Raw genomic sequence first — 23568 nt, forward strand, 5'->3', positions numbered from 1 at the left:
CAGGTCCTTCACTTGCTGGAGCCAATTATGACCATGTCATAATTGTAAATCTATGACTAAATAGCTTGGAAATGTGCTCACTGAAAGCAGCAGTTTGTCATTCATAAAAATAAAACAACAAAAGCAAACAAACAAAAATGGAGGAAAGAAAGACTCCAAAGTCTCCTCTGTGTAATAATGTTTGTTTCAAAATTTCAATCTCATCACTGTGAAAACAGCTACCAAGTAAAGAAACCCAGCAACCTAACATACATTGGCAGGGCTTCATCTACAGTATAAGTATTGATCTGCAGTCGAGAATACACACAGGAAAGAAATTTTAATACATTTCACTAACTTAAGTCACATCTTCACAGGCATAAAATGTCTACAAAAGACACACCTTTATAATACTAGCCTCTGTGTACTTCCTGAGGAGTATATGCTTATGTTCATTTGTGAGTTCGTCCACAAGGTGGAAAAAAAATCTAGTTATTGCTAATTGGGTGGTTTATCATTTGCATTTTAATAAGACTCCAACCCTTTGTAAACCAGTCTGCTCATGGGAAAATATACAAAATTATACAGTAAATTTTTCATGAGACATGAATATTTAATGTACTGTTATAAGTTAGAAATTGTAGAAAATTGTAGAAAAGCGACTTCAAATATATAATGCCTTAGAAAAGGACTCTTCTATTTATTTTTAATTGTGATAAAAAATACTTATCATAATTTGTTTGGATACTTTTCAGGTATTAAGCTAATTTTCTGTACTGACACTGAATACGAACTTTTAAAAAATAGACACTGGAGAATCTTTGCAGCAATTAAGAAAATGTGTTTAAAACTTGGGTTCAGTTCAAAGCATGTATGTAACAGCTTAGGTTGGACCATAGATTGAGTGACTGTATGAATTAGGAAAATTTATACGTTATGATAACAGACGGGCACTTCTGCGATGTATCTTAATGGATTGCATTTCTGATAGTTTCACAGAAGGGAACACAGTGCCACATAGAATTGTAATCATTGTTTGAATATTCATATGACAAATTTAAATTTGTTGATTCCAAAGATTGCCAATATTATAATTTACTGATGGATAATAGCTAAGTATTTTAGTTTAAGAAGCCCAAAATTTGTATGCGGTTTTCCAAAAGATTGAGCTAAAATGTAATGTTTAGATACTATGGAAATGAAGGTTACAGTCCAAAATTTTGTTGTTTTAATATACAAAGAACAATTATGCTTGAGATAATGCATGTACTAGCATCCACCATCATACTTATTACTCTAATAAAATGCATTTTAGTGTGATGTACTGATAGTTCTCTATTTTTATAATATTCTTGTTTATTTTTATAAACTGGGTGCTACAAATCAAGAGATGTATAGAGAAAGTTCTGAAGTAGTCCTCGGTACAGGAGCTTCCTACCCTGCGGAGTTGTGATGTATTCCACATAGCACAAAGATGGGTTCTTGCTTAGTTTCTTACAAGCTCCTTGCACCCTGCTGTCTAGAGGTTTCAGTTCTTGTCCTGGAGTATACTTTTATTCTATTGAGACTTTAATACACATATACAATGTACTGTAATCACACTCACTGTCCTCCATCTTCTCACAGAACCTCCACACCCCTCTCAATTTCCTATCCTGTTCTTTATAAGATAATTATTAAAGTTGTCTGCCTGTGCATGTGTAAGGCCATTCATTGGATCATAGCCTACCCATAATAAACCACGGTGATAGAAAAAATCTGACCTTCTAACAGCAGCCAGCAGCTTCCAATGCCTTTCATTTAGAGACAAGAACTTGTGAGCCCCTCCCACATCTATAATGGACTCTTAGCTTAATCTTTCACTGGTCTTATGCAGACAGCCATAGCCACTGTGAATTTATAAGTACAGTGATCCTATTATATATAGAAGACACTACACAGCAGCCATTAGTCAGAGATACCTCTGGCCATCTCTTCTGAAGTATCCCGATTCCTGAGGAGCAGAGGGAAGAATATAAATGTCCCATGTGGGACACTTATTTTCTGCTTTGACTAGACAGACATTTAGAAGTGTAGGAAATTAGGGTCTGCATGTCTCAGTTGTTGTAAAGAATGCAATCTACCTCTAGGTGGAGACAAGCCCTTGTCTCCTTCTAAAAGATCAATCCAGTAGTGCATACAGGTCAGGGACATGATCTAGAACATCATTGGAGCCTTATGCTAATATGCTTTTTCCTTCCCAGAATCCCTTTGCCCTACTGTAATCTCTACAAGCTGAGCTACCAGGAGGTTCTGCAGGGTCTGCCTGCCTTTCTGAGCCCTGACTCCGAAGGTCATAGCTCTTCCTTTTGTTCTTTCTTGCTTTGCTTTTCAGATTCTGGCCAGAGCCGGCATATAATTTTAAACTTTCTAATTAATGCTTTGGGCTTTCTTGTTCTATTTCTAACCCCTCCTCTTTGCCGTGCAGCTCCCTGCCACCCTGTGGCTGACCTTGACAGCTTATCGTCGGCATTCTCCTCCAGGCTGTTGTGACACTTACAGCTTGCCTGCCCTTTGATTTTCTTTTTAAACCCTAATAAATTCTCATGAAGTTTTAGACAGAAATTGGAGTCTATTCTTTGCAATCAATTCTGTTTGTGTCTACTCACAAATTATTTTATTGATGAGACTTAAAACCCCAGAACGTGTCCTAATTTTCCCAGTATCATATGATGGCTGAGCTGGGAACCTTTAGATTTCTGCTAATACACCTTTTTATACCTTTGAATTCCTTAATTAACAGAAAAAAAGAGACCGTCTCTGTCTCTGCAATCCTAGATGTTTGTATAGTTTGTTTTCTATATTGCCCGGGTGAGGTTAGCTCAGCTCAGTAACATGGAGTAGTTGATAATGTAATTCATGATGTAACTAGTATTGTTGTTTGTTTTCTGTTTTCACTCAGTTGTTCCTCCATACCTTAGGTTCTCTCATTCTCTCTCTTCTCTCTCCTCTCTCTCTCTCTCTCTCTCTCTCTCTCTCTCTCTCTCTCTCTCTCTCTCCCTCTCCCTCTCCCTCTCCCTCTCCCTCTCCCTCTCCCTCTCCCTCTCCCTCTCCCTCTCCCTCTCCCTCTCCCTCTCTCCCTTTCTCTCTCTCCCTCTCTCTCCTTTTCTCTCTCCCTCTCTCTCTCCCTCTCTTCTATCTCCTTCTCTTTCTTACAATGATGGCTAAGGTACCACATCTAAAATATTAACTTCTTCTTTTGAGTTTTATTATTTTTCTGGAGGACATTTAAGGATATTGACAGTGATTCTGCTGTTCTTTCACCTGGTAGAGCTATGCCTACTCATGGTTTTATACAATAACATTATTGATATTGTATCACTCTGTGTGGGATTTTGTTGTGCCCTTTTGAAGAACATAGGATTCTATCAGTTTAGCTATTTGAAACTAGTTTGATCCTTAAAAGTTTGCCTTATGTGTGCTCAGAGGAGTTCTTAGTAGAAGGTTAATTTATCACGTCTGGCAAGGTAAGACTCCTCGGTGATGTTTTTGTCTAAATATCTTATACAACTAATATATAGCACCTGCTCTCAGTTCACCTCTTTATTCTCTCTTGTTCATACCTGTCTTGTGCTTCCATTGTCTTTCTAAGCTGTTGCTATAAGTTTGCCTCTAGGAAGAGAATAGAACAATTATGTTAGGTTTATTTATTTCCACCTGTCAGTGTTTGACTCCTTTGTTTTCTGTTGCTCAATATCTAAAAATAATTGTTTCCTATATTTTTGCTAAGGTTGTGTGGTTTAAAATAGGGTCTCTTTCTATCATATAATTTCTCATTGAGGTGTGACATAAGGGGTTTATTTATTATCTTTTCCTGTCTTCCATTAAAACTTTCCTTTAGTTGATGAACTCCTTTGAGACTGACCCATTCTTCCATGGCACAGAACAAAGAACAAAGGGAGTTCCTACAGCCCTGAGACTCTAGAGGGCTATAGTAACCAACACTCCTGGGAATAAACCATGGAGGTTCATAACTTTTGTGCCTAACAGCTCACATACTGATTCATCACTTCGTGTTGTTGTATTGATCATGATCTCTGGCTTTTGAACAGAAAAGATGGGTATTTGCCTTGACTTTATGGTGTAATGCTTGACAACTATCAAAATGACAAAGAACAATGAGATACATGATGGCTCATGCTGATGAGGATATGTGTTTTCTTGTACACCAAGAAAACAACGCTCTCTAAATCAGCACAATCAATGCATATATGAACTCACAGAGGCTGGAGCAGCATGCCCTGGGCCTGTAGAGAACTGGACCAGATGAGGTCCTAAACACAGTGGAGAAGTGAGCACATGTCCCATCCCTAAGCTAGAAACAAAGTACAGTTGATAACTATTTACTAATGAAAATTTACTTTTCTCTAAGGAAGTCTCACTGGGGAAAAAACTACTCAAGAGTAGGCTCATTCCCAGCAGTGGATGTCCAATTGGAAACAATGTCAATGATATCAATGCTATAGAGGCTCAGAGGCTCATAATGTTATGCTAGAGCTCTCCATATATAATATATATTATATGTATATTTATGTATAAATATATATATATATATAATTTTTATTTATTTACACATTTTCTCTCTTTTAACCCAGATCTCTCTCTCTCTCTCTCTCTCTCTCACACACACACACACACACACACACACACACACATATATATATATATTTTTTTTTTTTTCAGCATTTTATAGGGATACCAAATGTGAGTCTTGTATCTTCTTACAGGCTCTTGGGGTCTTTTTCTCTGGTGTCTTTTTTTTGGGAGGGGGTGTTGTTGTTTGTTTGTTTGTTGTTCAACCACAATGTGTATTGCCAGCTTTTGGGCTAACATCCTCTTATCAATGAGTGCATACCATGTGTGTTCTTTTGTGATTGGGTTACCTCACTCAGGATAATTTTTTCTAGTTTCATCCATTTTCCTAAGAATTTCATGATGTCATTGTTTTTAATAGCTGAGTAAGTAATACTCCATTGTGTAAATGTCCTGCATTTTCTGTATCCATTCCTCTGTTGAAGGACATCTGGGTTCTTTCCTGCTTCTGGCTATTATAAACAAGGCTGCTATGAACATAGTGGAGCACGTGTCCTTGTTACATGTTGGAGCGTCTCCTGGGTATACACTTAGGAATGGTACATCTGGGTCCTCAGGTAATAACATGCCCTATTTTCCGAGGAACTGCCAGACTGATTTCCAGAGTGGTTATACCAGCTTGCAATTCCACCAACAGTGGAGGAGTGTTCTTCTTTCTACACATCCTTGCCAGCATCTGCTATCACCTGAGTTTTTAATCTTAGCCATTCTGACTGGTGTGAGTTGGAATCTCAGTGTTGTTTTGATTTGCATTTCCCTGATAACTAAGGATGTTGGACATTTCTTTAGGTGCTTCTTGGCAATGAGATATTCCTCAGTTGAGAATTCTTTGTTTAGCTCTGTACCACATTTTAATAGGGTTATTTGATTCTCTGAAGTCTAACTTCTTGAGTTCTTTGTATATATTGGATATTAACCCTCTATGAGTTGTAGGATTGGTATAGCTCTTTTCCTGATTTTTTGGTTGCAGCTTTGTTGTATTGACAGTGTCATTTGCCTTATAGAAGCTTTGCAATTTTATGAGGTCCCATTTGTCGATTGTCAATCTTAGAGCATAAGCCATTACTGCTTTCTAAGAGCTAACATCAAGGAAAGCCTAGCAACAAGTCATGTGACTGCCATAGTAATGGGAATCTTAGTAAAACGGAAGTGGGTTGAGAAGGAGAGTATCTGTATTGGCATCATTAGTCAGAACCAACAGGACTCATTTAGTGTTTATTGTCTGAAAGAAGGCTTTCTGTTTCTGTGTCTTCCAATTTCCATCCCAGTAAGCTTTGGTTGCCTCTTCTGCATGCATTTTTCTTTGCTCCTGAAGAAGCACAGCCTTCTTTTCCATTTCTTTTAACTTTGTAAATATGCTCTCGAAATTATCCAGTCTCCTTTGGTAAGAACAATGGCTAATTTTTAACTCTCTAGGTCTACTCTGGGGTCCACATGCCAACTTGTACTAGATGACCTTGATGACCAGGGAGCATCTCTGTCCTCTCTGCTCATGGCAAACTGCTCTGCTCTAAATGATAGCTCACTCTTGCCTTAGAGCTGTTGTCGTCTTCAGGTAGGGAGTTGAGCAGGCGAAAGCCTTGGCTCCTATCATTCTTCATCACAATATTGGGTCAGACATTGACATTCAATATTTGTACGATTTGCTTCATTCTTGAATGTTATCCTTTTGGGCAGCTTCTCTTGAGTAACCTCTATCCTCTAGAGGCATCTTTGACACAACATTCTTGAGATTTTTGTAGGTATTCCATCTTCAAAACTCCATATCAAGCCAGGATCCTCATCTCAATAAACCATGCCTCTGCCAGAGAAATCCACAAAGTGATACTGCAAGACCCTATTTCTCTGCACTATAAACAGTAAAATCCAAATGTCTGGATCAACTAACTGCAATCTCAGCAGCAACAAACAAACAAACAAACAAACAACCCCAAACTTGCTTGATACCACATACAGCTATCTGTTGAATTTGTTTACTGTCAATTGCTCAAAGATTAAATCTTGCAAGTCTGGAAGTTGCCCCCACAATATCACCTTCACTTTCAAAGACACAGTGTATCAAAATTCCTTGGTATTTGGTTAGGAATGTATTTTAGAAATAGAACATTTATCAATTATGCCGAGGTCCTGCTACTTGATAACTAGCACTGTAACTAAGTAAGTAAGTAAGTAAGTAAGTAAATAAGTAAATAAATACTTCACCTTCCATGCTTTAATTTAAATATGAATGCTTATAAATATATACAAATATTTACTAAAATATAATAACATATATTAGTACTTTCTAAATGCTAAGTATATGGAAAGATAAAATCATATTTTACAATCAATTAACATTTTTCTATAAATTCATTAGAATATGTTAAACATGCAATATGTCGGTTACACATCATATAAGTATTGGGTTATAAGATAAAGTATGCATAATTCCTTTATCTCAAAGAAAACATAACCTTTAGCTAAGGATATGTCTTTGAAATACGTTGACGGAATCAAGTATATCAATGTGTGTAATGTATCCAAGAAGAGAAATGATGCTTCTACACAAACATAGGAAATTAGTATGCATCATTAAAAACATATGAGGTATAATGTATTATAACATCTTGTTGAAATGATTCAGTGAGCCTTGAAAAATCCTTGTTGCTAAAAATTCCTTGAGGAGATGTCTGACTTCTCTTGTCAATCACTGTGAGTTGAATGGTTTCAAGAAATAACTTAAAAACAGTGAAATGACTTAGTGTGTTGCTCTACACCTCAGCCCCTCAGGATGATCCTCAGGGGTAGGGATTAAGAAGACACAGAATCAATGAAGCAGATTCCATAAGTCAGGCAAGAAGCTGAAGAAGATTCATTTATTGTAGAATTGGGGAGTGACTTTATACCCTCCACTCATGCCCTTTGGTCCATGTCATCTCATTCCTTTTTGCTGGCACTATCTGATTTGCTGGCCAAGTCATGCTCTCTGTTACCATTTGTCTTCATACGCCAGGAAGATCTTAAGTTTGTAAAATATGGATGCAGCTGTCACACATGCTTGCGCCATTATGGGCTGCCATTATGAGGGTACGCTGACTCATTCCTCCTACATTAGTGGATAAATGTAGAAAATACACATGCCTGTCTACCTGAGTTCAGTACTTTAAATCCACATAAAAGTAAGATGACAGAACTAATTCTACAAAATAGACCTCTGATCTTCACATGTGTACTGCAATTTGCACACTCATGCACATATATCATGCATACACTCAAACACACAATAATCTATTTTAAAATAATTTAATATTTATTTTGATAGCTTAATTATCTATACCTTTCATTTAATTAAAATTAGAATGTGAAAACATTACTTGTAACATGAGCATGCAATCACTTAGATTATGCAGGACATGTTAATTAGTTTTGTACTTCTACAGATAAATTATTGAGTTTCCTTTCAACCTCAGTTATTATTTCCAAACAACCATTAGGAATGTGGTGTTAACTCATGCATATACTCCAGCCCTCATTCCTCATGGCCAGCTATGGCCTATTGTAAAAAATGTCTTTTTGCCTTTATCTCAAAACATTAGAAATGTTATGTATTTTAGCCTTTGATCTGTAGCTTTCTCTTATGCTTATGATGTCATTAACATTGGAATTACTCATCTCAAAGTAGGAAAATAAATTACTTAATAAAGTGTACATTGAGGCTATACAAAATTTCAGGAGCCATGTTAAATTATTTTTAAATTTAATAGTTATATATGTCTTTCTATAATATATATGTATATATACATACACACACACACAGATATATATATATATATATATATATGATAAAAATCTGTAGACTCCAAATTGTATTTTTATCCACAGTACAAAAGACCTATATGCTGTCTCTAATTTCAGAATTTCTAATGAACACTTATTATAGTTGACAATAAAAAAAATGTACTTATGGTGGTTCCCACATGTAAACCCAGGAACCAAAAGATTGCAGTAGAGAGAGCAACTTGAAGGCCAGCTGGAGCAATAAAAAAAACAAAAAAACAAAAAAACTCCAAAAACCTAGGGCCAGATAGTTTGTTTAGTGCATAAACGTGCTGGCCATGTGAGCCTGGTAGGCTGATTTCAGTGTCATATAAGGTGAATTGAGAGAAGTGATTGCATAATATTGTCCTCTGACCTCCAAATGCCCACTGTGGCATGCACAACAATGTGTGCATTTTCTCTCTCTCTCTCTCTCTCTCTCTCTCTCTCTCTCTCTCTCTCTCTCTCTCACACACACACACACACACACACACACAGGAGTTTTTTTTAATTTGTTAATTCTTTGAATATTGCCATACCAAATAACATATTCTAAATGATTATAAGTAATAAAAGAAACTCAACAGGAAAATTTGAACAAAGTAAAAATACTACCTACTAAAATGTGAGTAATATGCCAAAGGATTTTATAGTGTGGTTGTATGTGTGTGCACATGTGTACATGTGATTTAAATTAGTTTCTTTGAGAGTTTTGCACAAAGCACCTTTTTAATATTTATTCCTGTTTCTTAACTAACATTTCCCAGATGCACTCTTTTTTTCAAACTTTGCACTTTTTTAATCCATAAAGACTGATTTCTGCTGCCAAAATATTCTTGGATGTGTGTTCTTCCACTAGATCATGGTCAACTTATCAGGACTTATGTATTCAATAATCCATACCCGAGAAAAAGAAATATGTCAGATCAGTGATGTGAGTTTTCAATGTAGAAAAATTAAAAAAAAAATACAAGAGAGAATTGCAATAAACAAAAGAAAATACTTTGATAAAGTAAAAAGAAATGGGACTCAAGATAAAAGACAGAACAGTATCAGAAACATAAGCAATATTTGTAGAAATTTTGTAGCAATAAATACTGTAGTAAATACACGTTATCAATATTTTTATATGATGTGCCAGCTTTGTGAAATGAACAAATCACTTAAATGTTACAAATTCCTAGAAAATAGACAATATCTATCTATCCATCTATCTATCTATCCATCTATCTATCTATCATCTACCTGTTTATAATCAATTTTGATTTCATCTATCTATATTATATATACAAAAGGAATTAAATTCACAGTAAAAATGCCACCCTAGATTTATCCAAGGAGGAACTTTATCTTAGAAATAATATCAATACTTGTGATTTCTTTATGTTTCATTATTTATGAGTATATACTCTGGTGATGTTTTCCCTGACAAATCTGTACCTGAAGAAAAAGGGATAGTTTTATAAGGCAATCATTAGAGTGACAACATTCTAACATTGTCATATTTAAGTAAAATTATTGAAGGGAGAAAGTAGCAGTTGTTTCTGATAGCCACCTCTTCTTTCACAAGTGTTAATGGGTATAGTATACTTATGAGCAGATAGATGTAACATGATCTTTGCAGAAACAATGCTCTTTTGTGCTGATGTCAGCGAATTTCTAAATGGCCCTTCATTTTTTATTGTTATGAATTTCCAATATGTGCAAATTCAAGATGTTGAAAAATGCATGATTTATATCTTTTATGTTCTAATATTACAGATCATTAACACTTCAACACGATTTTCAATAATATCTGTCTGGGTGATAATTCATCCCTATAATTTGACATTTATACATAAATAAACACACACATGCACATACTAACTGCTTCATTTTCAAACAACTCAAAATGTTTGTTATTTTATAGGCATGATTACCACTAAATATACTATGTTTCCTGCATTCTATTATACCATGTATGAACTGAAATAATTGTTTTCCTCTATGTGTTGGAGATTTGCTCATAACAGATGATTTCAATGTTTCACTTTATCCAACATACAAAATATCTGGACAAAACAAAATATAGAAACATAAGAATTAAATGACATCAAATGGACTTAATGGATTGAATTTGCATATTCCAACCAACCCCCCCAAAATATAAATTCTACTAAGCAGCACATGGAAGCATCTCTATAATAGAACACATACTGGGACATAAAACATTTTGACACAGCAAATCTCCAACCAGGATACCGTCAGGTAGCTGGGTTGTGTGTACTGGTAAACACTCATTCAGTGAATTGAGAGTGACAGAGAAGAAGCTGAAGTGACAGACAAGAAGACTAGTGAAAATATTTAGTTGATGATAAGCTGATGAGGACAAAAAACCTGTAATATTTAAAGAGATTAATAACATTAAAGAAAATATTCGCGAGGTAGGAGGTTGGGGAGACCCTCCAGAATGCACCATAGACCTGGGAGGTGAGAGACTCTAAGAATTCAAAGGGAGGGACCTTAGATAAAATCCCCAAAAGTAGGAAGAGGGAACTTATAAAGTCCACCTCCAGCAGGAAGACAGGGCATCAAGTGAAGGAGTGGGGTTGCCATCCCACAGTCAAAACTCTGACCTATAATTGTTCTTGTCTTAAAGAACTACAGGGATGGAAATAGAGAGGAGCCTGAGGAAATGAAGGTCTAGCAACAGGCCCAAAGTGGGATCCAGCTCAAGGGGAGGTTCCAAAGCCAGACACTATTACTAAGACTATGAAGTACTCACAAAAAGGGTCCTATTATGACCGCACTCCAGAACACCCAACAAGCAGCTGAAAGAGTCAGATGCAGACATGTGTATCCAACCAATGGAAAGAAGCTGCTGACCCCTGTAGTTGAATTAGGGGAAATGTGGAAGAAGCTGAGGAGGGGCGCAACCCTGTAGGAGGACCAGCAGTTTCAATTATCCTTGGCCCCAAGATCTCTCAGACACTGGAACACCAACCAGGCAGCATACACTAGCTGATATGAGGCCTCCAACACATATACAGCAGAGGACTGCTAGGTCTGGGGTCAGTCAGAGAAGATGCACCTAACCCTCAAGAGACTGGAGGCCCTGGGGAGTTTAGAGGTCTGGTTGGGTGGGTGTGGGGAATGAGGACATCCTCATGGAGACAGGACAGGTGGGGAGGAGGTATGGGATGTAGAACAGTCAGACTGTGGACTGGGAGGGCAGAGAATAAAATCTGGAATGTAAAACTAAGTAACTAGATAAATAAAAATAAAAAAAGAAAAGAAAAGGAGAGAGAGAGAGAGAGAGAGAGAGAGAGAGAGAGAGAGAGAGAGAGAGAGAGAGAGAGAGAGAGAGAAAGCCTGAAGCTATGCATTAAAACAAAAGTCCTGGAGTCAAGACAAAACCTGAAAGAATAGGACATCAATGAGAATGTTGCTAAAGTAATTTTCTGTCGGAAAACAATGACACAAGAAACTATTTTTCCAGAATCTGTTTGAAAGGCCCACAGAGGCTAATTCAACTATGGTCCAAAGAGTCTACATACAACCTGAGCTGGCAGCAGAACATGGCAGCATCACCCATACCATATTGGATCATTTGAGGCATGATAGATGCAACAGTGCAGGTGACATGAAGACTTATACCAAGGTTCCAGAAAGTCCAAGCAATATATGGTAGAGATGAGTTTCTGTCAAGTGGCCCTGTAAAGATATGAAGATGATGAAGATGATTAATTTAGGCAAATTGTAATGGAAAGCAGATAATTTTGGAGATGTGAAGACTGTAGCGTTCCACAGAATAAAGCTACAGACAAAGAGTAAAACCAAATTAGAAAGAAACTTTGTGAACTGCAGAGGGAAAAGGTACAGGGCCAGGAATGCTATGCCCATTTGGTACACATAATTTCATTCTAAAGCTTGTCTTGATAGCTTTTATTCTTTCTTTAGACCTGTCTTTTTTGTTATCTCCCTAATTCATCCCTGGTGGAACAGTATACTTACTTTGAATCACATTATATTCAAGGTTTTTAACCTGATGTTTTATTTTATTTTATTTTTTTGAGAAACTCACAGGGTACTTCTGAAATTCAAGGTTTTGTCTTGAATCTCAGAAGAATTGTAGTCTTTTGAACACTATTGTGTGACAAAAATTATACAATTATGGGATTTTCAGAGATGATCTAAATGCTTTTTGAATTATGAGATTAAAATAAGGCTTCCAGGGGGAAGTAGTAGATTGCTATAATTTAAAGTGAATGAATTTCAGTGTTAAGATGACAAAGAATAGCATTGTGATGTTTATTCTTCATTGTCAACCTGACTGCATGAAGATCACCATGGAGACACATCTCTAGATGTGTCTATGAAGAAATTCCAGAAAAATTTAACTGAGAGCAGATCCATTGTAAATGTTGGGTCCATAGTGAATAAAATAATTAATCAAGTGAACACTAGCATTCATCTTTCTGTTTTCAGACAGCAGATGGTAAATGATTCAAACACATACTTTCTTTTTTAAAATTTACTTTACTAAAAAAACAAACAAACAAACTTGGGAGCTACCAGTTTTTATTCTCTTATCTACAATGAAAAATTGATGAGGCCTTTACAGAGCTAGAAGTAGAAACACAATTCGATTTACATACTCTTTCATGGCTCATGTCCATCACCTTCATTCAGTCCTTTCTCATCCCTTAACATTTAACCTTTCTCATACTTTTTCTACATGTTTTACTCTATGTACCTTTGCTTATTTACATTTATATTTGTATATATAATTGGCTAGATTCTATATACAAGGGAGACCATGTAGCTCTTTTCTTTTTTGAGATAGTGTGAACTGGCTTAAATATTATATATTGTAAGTTTGTCCATTTCCATGCAAATTTTGTGATTTTTATCTTCTTTAGAGATGAATGGTATTTAATTTTATACTTTCTTCATACATTCTACTCAGATAGATATCTTTCAAGAGCAAAACTAAAACAACTGATAACTATATGCAAATGTTCAATATACATACAAGGAAAATGAAAACCATAATTACAGTGAGATATGATCTTATTTCATTACAGAGACCTTTATGAAATAACAAAAGTATGGTAGATACAAATATGAGGGGACAATAATGTTTTATATACTCTTGATGAGACTCTAGCTATCTCACAACTGGGTACAGATACAGAGAAAATGAAGTCAGCATACAAAAGAGGTATCTATATATCTATGCTCACTAAGCAGTTCTATTTAGAGTAGCTAAGATGTGGATGATTCCTAGAAACACAATGTCAAATGAATAACTAAAGAAAAATTAGATTTATGTATCTACTTCTGTATTTACAATATTCAGCCATTTATGTCTACATAATACTCCATTGTGTGTATATGTTTGAATAAAAATGAACGGATTCCTGAAATGTGTACCAAAGTGGTTAGAAGTGGAAGATTCCAAGTACACAGAAAGGCAAATATCACACATTCTTTCTCTCTTGTATGTGGCAACGAATATGCAAGAAAGCAAACTTTGAATACAAGGGAATGGGAAGGGAAGACAGAGGATTAATCTTGTGCTCATGTTCCCCTCAGGCTCTGGTATTTGAACACTTAATGGCACTGTTTGTGGGAGGTTTAGAAGGTGTGGTCTTGTTGGAGGGATTATACCACTGGAGGAGGCTTTGAGGGTTTAAATGTGCACATGATTTACAGTTCATTGTTTATGCTTTGAGCTTTTTGGTGAGATGTGATTGCTCAGCCTCCTGCTGCAGTCAGCAAGTCTTCTTGCTTCTTTGCACTCTTACCATGACAGAATCTTATCCTTTTGGAACCATGATCCCAAACAAACTCTTCCTTCTCTAAATTGGTTCTAGTCATGGTGTTTTATCACAACTACAGGAAGGCAAGTAATACAGAATGACATTCTTCATTTAGGACTGTCAAAATAACATCTAATAATGTATAGAATTAACCTATGTAAATAAAAATAATGATAGTAAAATTGTAGAAGGGTTGTACCACAAAAATTCACAAGTAACCATTCACAGAAGAGGCAAACAACTTATAGGACTGAAAGTTAGGCATCTGTGGAAAAGGATGACAGGCGTGGGGTTGTGGAATGACTCAGTTTTATTTAAAGAGCTGTGGTGACTGGGAGTTTGACAATGCACTGGTGAGTATATGAGCAACACAAAGTGAACTTGGTGGTTTTTTTTTTTTTTTTTCATTTCTGATTTTCTGTTTTTCTTTTCTTTCTTATTTCTGGGAGGAGGTCACAAAGGTTGAAAGGATAGACCTTGGTGGACTGGCAAGTAAATGTGATCAGAGTGCATTATGTGAAATTCCCAAATAATCCATAAACTATTTTGTTTAATAAAAAAGTAAGTGACCGCTACTTAAAGCATAGTCTCATGTGCTAATCAATAATTTAAAATTAATGTGTGATGTCATGGCTGCCTCTTCCTTTATTTTGGTTTTGAAGTTGGCTTCAACATCGTTTATTACCTATGAATTTATTTTTTGTAGCATATGGTTTTAGGTGACTATGGCATTGCCTATATTCATTTGAGTATTATCTTTGGTAACAACAGAAAACATAATACTAAATTAACTAAACAGTGAAGTGAGCATGCATTCTGAGAGGTAAATGGATACATACTTTGGCATCACAGCAATAGATTTTATTTTGTAAAATAATTTGGTATTTTTGTTGATTTGGGTCTTTCATAAATTGTGGCTTTGAAATGTACTCATTGTTAAATTTCTTTTCAATGTAGCTATGTAATTTTGACTTTAAAGATTACTTTAGTTAATCTGGGCATGATAGTACACACCTCATCGCAGCACTTGGGAAGATGAGGCAGCTGAACTTGAGGTTAACATAAACTACAAAAGAAAATTCGGTAAAAATATCCTCTCATAATAAATATCTATGTTGTAACTTCAATGTTTTTAAATTATAATAATGATTCTTGTCTATTCAATTCAATTTCTCATAATAACATGTTAATATAGCAGTCTCTTTAATGTCTATTTGTCCCCTGACAATCTACCACTCCTATTCACATAAAATGTTTTCTATATTTTGAAAATCTATATAATTGTAGTTTCTGTAAAGCACTTTGATAGCTACGTGGAAACATTATAACGTGCGATTGTTTGAGACTACTTAACTCTAGCAACAAAAAGAGATGTGTGAAAAGCACAAGTTAGGTTAAGCTTAGATAAGATGCTGACAAGTAGAGCAGAGCATGTGTGAGTTATACACAGAGAGGAGCCGAGCACCAGGGGCACAGATTATTCATGAGCTATCAAGAATGTATGAGACACCAGAGGCACTGAATAACAGGGTAAATTAAATATACATGAAACACATGAAGCACTTATTATTCATGAGGTCTTAATTCAGTCACATATTGTTGACATTCATTTTGGCCCTCACCGTTCTGTGCCCAGAAAACTCACATAAAACCCATAGCTGTGCATTAAGTTCATCTGCAAACTGTTGCTGTAACCAGACATACTTGTCTCTGTGTTTTTCCAGTGGAGCAAGAACCTAGCAGTTGCCCAGGGCATTTCCTGCCAGTGGGTCTTTTGCTGAAATACCAACCCTCATTTTGAAAGTTCTATAATTATAGAGAAAGCAGAGATAGGAAAATTGCATACTTTACAATGAATTTGCATAGTATGCCCCATTGAATACACACACTGCTAGAAATATACCATTGTCTTGTGTCTTCTTCCCTTATGCTGAATATATCAAATGCATAAAAAAAAAATCAGGTGGTTTTGAACAGCTGGATTTCATTTTTCACCTAGTCAGTGACTATTTGTGATTACTTCTTTTACACCGTGCTGGGAGTTCATTGTCTTTTGAGGTAATTTCCCATAGAGACTCTACTAGTCCAAGTAAGTATTATTTTGTCTTGAATTTATTTCATTGACAAAGAACTCACAATACCTTTAACAAAAAGCATAAAACACCTATTAATTATTTAATCTTCTTAGAAAATTTATTTAATTTTCAAGCACTAATAATATCACAGATACACTACTATGCATATTAATACAACATAAACACAAATCATATTTGGCAACTGAAGTAGGCATATGAGCAAACACACACACACACACACACACACACACACACACACACACAAGAAATGCCATAAGTGAGCTTATAGGAGAAGATGCCAACTCTTATTGGTCTTTCCAATTGATTCCCTGATGTTAAGTAAAACCACAATTTCACTGTTGGTTTAGAAACAGAAAGACATCATTAACTCTGTCAGAGTAATCCTACTTGGAGTCCCTCCCTTTTATTTTCGATCAGTTCCTGCAAAGACATCAGCATTTTGGGGCTGATGTTTTAGACCAAATCCCACATCTCACCATGAACTCAGAAATTTTTACATTTGTCATGTCAACTAAGCCTATGCTAAACCTATGTATACTAAATCTATGGCCTGGCCTGTTTAATAGTAACAAGTTCCAGTAGTTGTAGCTACTGTTGGAAAGTCTAGATTAAACTAAAATTGATTAAACTAAAGTTTTAATTATATTAAAAAATGCAAGATTTTTGAAGTAACTGAAAGTGCATTGGAAATGGTGTTTGTCTGAGGGTTGATTCTCTGCAAATTCTGATTGCTGTTGTGTTTACTCCAAGGAGGATGTACCATGCACTACAATACTGTTTGATGATGTTTCCTGAGTATTCCACATGATTGGATACAAAATTATCTGGTCCCATATTCTTTACTTCAACAATTTCATTGAAATGTACACATTTCCCACAAGTAACATAAATGTTCAAAACTTGTAAATATAAAAAAATAAAGTGAATAATTGTTATTTAATGATGATTATAAAACATATAATGTCATTACTCTATGACAGATTCAATTATAGTTCTTCTAGATACATTTTACTTACATGGTAATTTGTTTGGTCTCATTAGTCACCCAACTGATGAAATGGACAGTTCATGTGATAAAGTCAATTATGTAGTTAAGTTAAGCTCAAACAAACAAGAAAAATCAATCAATGAGTATTTACCACTGTTTTACCTCTTCTAGATATTTTGTGAGTTTATACTCATGGAAATGCAAGTATTTATGGTTTTCTGAAGCATCTTTCTTATACCACAGAGAGTAAAAAGCTGTATTGAGGATGGTCCATATAGAAAAGTAATGACTTTCTCTTCATTAATTGCAATCCCTTTGCACACAGAAGAAAATTCATTATATTTGTGATGTAAAAATTTTTTGTTAGGGCAGTTTAAATTTATAAGTGATGTCCTGAGTAGAAAATGCCACATGAGATAAGTGACGAACATTTTAAATAGAAAAAGTAATCTTGAAAGTTCAATACCATTCAATGATGGACAGCTCCTTTCATAATGGATTATGTAATTTTTTTTGTTTTTGTTTGAGACAAAGTCTCAAGTAGTCTAAGCTTGAATTCATGATCCTCTTGTCTCTTCTTTTCAAGTAATGGGATTCAGAGACACATCGATCACATCTGAACTACTTCTCACTTCTTAGTGTAAGTTATCCAACTCAATTATCTTGTAAAATACCACTTTTAAAACACATATAAAGTATTTAGTAGTTTGAATAAGTAACAGGATAGTTGTGCTGGCTAGTTTTATGTCAACTTGACACAAGCTAGAGTCAGTTGAGAGGAGGGAACCTCAACTGAGAAAATGTCTTCATAAAACCAGGCTGTAGGAAAACCTGTATATGGAGTTTTTAAAATTAGTGATCACTGGGGGAGAGCCCAGGCCATTGTGGCTGGTGCCACAATTGATGCTGAAAGAAAACAGGCTGGGCAAATGCTAATGTGCAAGCCAGTAAGCAGCACTTCTTTGTGGCCTCTGGGTCAGTTCCTGCCTTCAGGTTCCTGCCATGATTGAGTTCTACCTTAACTACTTTTGGTGATTTACTGGTAAATGGAAGTGTGAATGAAATAATTCCTTTCCCCCTCTAAGTTGCTTCCATTCATGGCATTTCATCACAGCAATAGTAACCCTAACCAAGACAAATAGTCAAAACTTGTTTTTAGTGGCACTTTACCAGTCACATGCTGTTAGGCTCTTGGGTTAACAGTCTCATCCAAACTTGCATATCAATAAAAAACCGGAACGCATTAGCAGCATCCACCTATATTTTTTCTCTACATGCAGGAATTTAGCTATATTTTATAGGTAAGCTTTCCACTATTTTTATCTTTTGTACCACATTACCTACCATCTATCCAGACATTGCTGTATCTGTACATCTTTCATCCTACTGTAGAGAAGGAAAAGGGCTTTCTTTTATCCCTTCCTACAGTCTTTGTCTGAGGATTCAATTGCATTTTCATGAAATGGATTAACATATATAAAAATCAGTTTAATTATACTTCATGCATAAGAATCCAACAAGAATATAAAATTAAAAAAAAAAAAAAACCACTAGATGAATGAAGCTTACATCGTGGGCTCTAAAACAGAATAGGGTGTTGGGATTTCTCCCAAACTATGGGAGTGTGAGAGGAGGAAAGACATGCTGAATCTAGCTGGCCTTATTGTTCATATAAAGTCTCTCTAATAGTAGGACTGGCCTAAAGTGACTATCAAAAATAGGATTTATTAATGAAAGTTTTCTTTATAGATGTAATCTTCTTTGCAGATCACCATGTGTAAGAATTCTTAAAACAATCTGTTTGAGAACATGGCAAGTCAGTATGTAGTGGAGTTGTTGCTAGCATCCATATTGTGCAATGCCATACCCTGTGCCATATCAAGGCTAAGGAGACCACATCCCAAAGCATAGGCCGTTGATTCAATAATTACCCTGAACTGGAAGAATATCTACCTGCCCTTCCTTTTCCGGTCTGTCCATCTTCCACTCCATGAGACATAGAAGCAAGAATCCTTAGTTTGTTATTGATGTTGTTGTGGTTTTGTTTGCTTTTGTTTTTTGTTTGTTTGTTTGATCACAGGACTCTTCAATCTTCCTCTGTGCAAGTCATAAACTAGAAACATGCTCTGTCCCTTCTCCATTGAAGATTTTCTTCCCAGAGTGTGCTTCCCCCTTACCAGAGGAATCAGTGCTAAGCCCGGGGAAGACAAGAAGAACCTGAATGGACCAGCTTTTCTGAGTTTCCTTCCTCAGAATATAATCATTAGATTGTATGTCCCTGAGAAATAAAAAGGTCATAAAAAAGAACAATAGAATGAGTGTAAAACAAATAATAGAGTACTGAATGGAGAAGATTGTCTATGTTTACACTTAGTGTAAATGGTCTAAATTAAAACAATTAGGTATCTGTGAAAGGTCTATGCAGAAATTTTACACAGACAACTGAACATTCAAGTCTGAGTTAGACAAACTTTTATGATTAAAACTATAAATCCTGCATCACTCTGACTAAATTAATGTTTAAAATTAAACGAAGAGAGGATCTGGTACTGGTAATAAGTCTATGTTAAAATGGTAACATAAAGTTAATATTATACAAATTTAATTTTTTCTTTGAGTTTACGTTACCTTTATGTATACATATTCCAGCAAAACTACATTGAAAAGTTATAATTGTGGCATAATTCTTTGGTATTTTTATATCAAATTTAGTAGTAGGTTTTTGCAGAAATAAAATAAATGCAGAGATTATTTCACATAGAAGATCATAACTTAAATTGATTTTGTGTCTGGATGGGAAGCATGTGCATTAGTCAGAGAACTTTATAGTGATTTCTCTCCCTTTCATCGGTGGATTCTGGAATCAAACTCAAGTCATTGGATTTGGTACAGGCACTTTTACTTGCTGGGCTTCTCACTGGCACAATATTACCTATTTTAAAAAGTTAATTTAAAATGTTTAGTAATTTTTAAAACAATAGAAGGTTATCAAATGCTATTACCAGAAGCTTGATGTTGTGAAAGAAGGAAGTGGATACCATAAAGGCATGTAACTATGGTAATAGATCTGGGCAAGCACATTTTCATCATGCTAATTTCAAGTTGACTGATACACTTAGTATTTGAGTTAATTATCCTTGCTGAAATTTCTGGAATTATGGTCTTTAAAATTTTTAGTTGGCTTAAGTATACAAAGGAAAAAGACAGGCTGACATCAGCATATGAATAGTCTGGGTTGCTGTGGTTTTTCTTAGAGAATATTTGTGACATGTCTCATTATTTACATTTTATAAGTCTAACTGAAAACTTTTGCTTTTAGTATTTCTCCTCAGGGAATTACTATGCACATGTGCCTAAGATCAGAATTCTAAGTCCAAACAGGAGATTTTCATCTAAACAATCCATCCCATGTTGAATTCAGCTCAGCATTTCAGCATATATGATTCAGGAAATGGTGACATTTGTGTAATAATTAACATTCTAGAGCACATGGTTGCATTTACACTTTTATCCTGTTAATTTATTTTAAAGAACTTATGATTATATTCACATGAATATGCTTATATTTTTATAAATATGCAAGTTGCTGGCTTAAAAGTTAAATTATGTCACTTCATGATTTCTTAGTGACTAGTCAATTCTGGTCTGACAGGTATCAACTGAATATGAGTTTCAGATGAACCTAAGCTACATATTAAGGCCATCTCTCAAAACATCAAAAACTAAAACCAAAAGAAAATAAATGAAAAAGTTGAACCAAATAGGTGGGAAAACTCCAAACACATTGCTGGTTAAGAAACAATAAAATATGAACAAAAGAATGTAAAACATAGCAACTTTCTATTTTTAATCTACATGTACAAATTTATTTTCACACATGACTAGATATCCACAAAAACTTTGCATTTGGACTTGTAAATATATTTCATTGGTTTTGGAGATAGGTGCAAAACTGATGATATTGAGTTATTCTGAATGATAAAAGATATATAAATCATTTTAATTCTTAATTTATTGTTATAATTGTTATAATTTACAAGGGAAATGAAATCTTTTTTGAATTGTTTTTATTATTGAATACAAAATATACTTCTCACCTTGATATATGCTCCCTACCATCTTGGGGAAAGTAAATTTTAATTATTTTTTAAGGTTACTTTTCTAATATTTTGTATGTTTGTACATTATGAAAATGAAAATGTATTTTTAAAGACCACAATTTAAAATTTGTCAAGTAAGTAAGTTTTATTTTATATTTTATTAAAAGTATGTGTAAGGTTTTATGGAGTACTCAGTAAAAAGACAAAGAACTAAACACAAATTTGTTACAAAATGGTTGGTTTCTCCACATGTTGGTGTGGCTTTCTGCCTGGCTGCTTACAGTGAGGCAATGGTTTTTCAGCTCATCAGATAGGACGAGAACCTGTGCTTTCAAGTGCAGAGAATCCTGCAGAAATTGGAGTGCATTTACCCGTGAACATTTTGTGCAGTACATTGTAGACACTATCTTGTCTCTGATAGAACATATTTTCCCTGGCACCACTACACCATCCGATCTCTAGTTTCTCTATCTATATCATTAACCTTTATGAGCACAGCTTGTGATATGCAAACAGAAGCTTAGAAAAGATAATTGACAAGTTGGGCTTTTATACAACAGATTCTAGTTTTGTGATCATAGTAATATGTATTATTATTATTGCTATTATCATTTATTATTATTATTATTGAAAACAATGTTTCTATTGAGAAGTTTGTCATGTGTGCAAATGAAGTCTAGGTAACATCAGGTTTTTAAATAATTTAAGAAATTTCAAATCGATAAGATAATATGAAGTGTCATAAATTTTAAGCTACCTCACCTTTCTAGAAATCAATTTTCTTGTGTCCTTTTTATAGAATAGAAGCAAATATCACACAAAAAATTTCTTTAAGAACATCTAGGCTTTTATTGTTAGGGAAGTTAAAGATCATAAAGATTTACTCCTTGTGGGAGTAAATGGAAGCTCTAGAGATGCAAGGAGACCCAAAGAATATGAAAAGGTACTTTTCCCAGCTTGCATGTGGACATTTAATACCCTCCTAAACTCTTGTTTGCCACAGGTTTTATTATGATCAAATAAGAAGCCACAATTCTCACGATATGTAATAAGTATGAACGCTGTTCAGTGAATCTTTATAATTATTTTTTTCTCTTAACTTAATGTTACAGTGCACTATCCCTTGAATTATCTCTGCTTTAATAAATAAAACCTGGAGAAATTCATTATTTACACACTTTTATCTATAAATGGTGAAACTGTGGGAAGCTCATCTGCACACCACTTCTATTATCAGGGAGTACAGAAGCCCAAAGACAATGTATTATGCTGGGTCCTCAAGTGAAAGGTAGACCAGAAGTTCCCAGGTCTCGGGGTTTGTAGAAGAGTTGTTCTCCATAAGCTGCAATAGGAAAATGTTTATTCCATTATTATTTATTTTGTATTTGAAGTTAACACTATGAGAATTTCTAAACTTTTGTTTACCTGCTTAATACCTTTTGTATCTCAACTAGGGAACCTTCTATGGGTTTTCTTTATGTAGGCATGATGGTTATAAACAGAAGAGAATCATGATGAGCTTGAGCTACAGTGCATTGGAGTTCTGCTACAATATATAAATAGTTACAAATGAGAATAGTTAAAACAAAGCTGTAACTATAGCTTCCTAGTGGGGCTGAGTATTCATGAGACCCCAAATCCAATCCCCAGTACTGCAAAATAATTGATGATGATGGTGAGGGGGTAGTAGTAGCAATGATGATGATGATAAAAACAGTAAGATCTAAATACTTGTTCTATTAGCCTGTTACATCTGGTAAAGCAACATGAATCACAAATGAAAAATACTCATATAAAAATAGTTTTGAACACACAGACTGACTGACATGACCTTTCACAGGCTACCAGGATGCAAACATTGGATAGTTTAGAACTAGGACCAGTGATGCATAGACAATTGGGCTGTTTCCTGGAGTTTTTCTTCTTATCTTTTGGCAGAATTTAGTGTGAACTTTTCCAGGTTACTGCAAAGAGGTTCCTGGAGATGTGTTTCAGTTTTCTGTATTCTGCTTTGCAATATCTACAGTCCAAGCACTGATAGATGCATCCCTTAATCCTGTGCAGTGTATTTTAGACTGTGGGAGAATGAAATCCTTGCCCAGTTCTGAATTTGGTCATTCAGTTTTCCCTTAGTCACAGTGATTCTCTCTGTGCTCTTGTCAGAAATACATTGT

Source organism: Arvicanthis niloticus, chromosome 21 (genome assembly GCF_011762505.2).
Source record: "Arvicanthis niloticus isolate mArvNil1 chromosome 21, mArvNil1.pat.X, whole genome shotgun sequence".
Lineage (NCBI taxonomy): Eukaryota > Metazoa > Chordata > Mammalia > Rodentia > Muridae > Arvicanthis > Arvicanthis niloticus.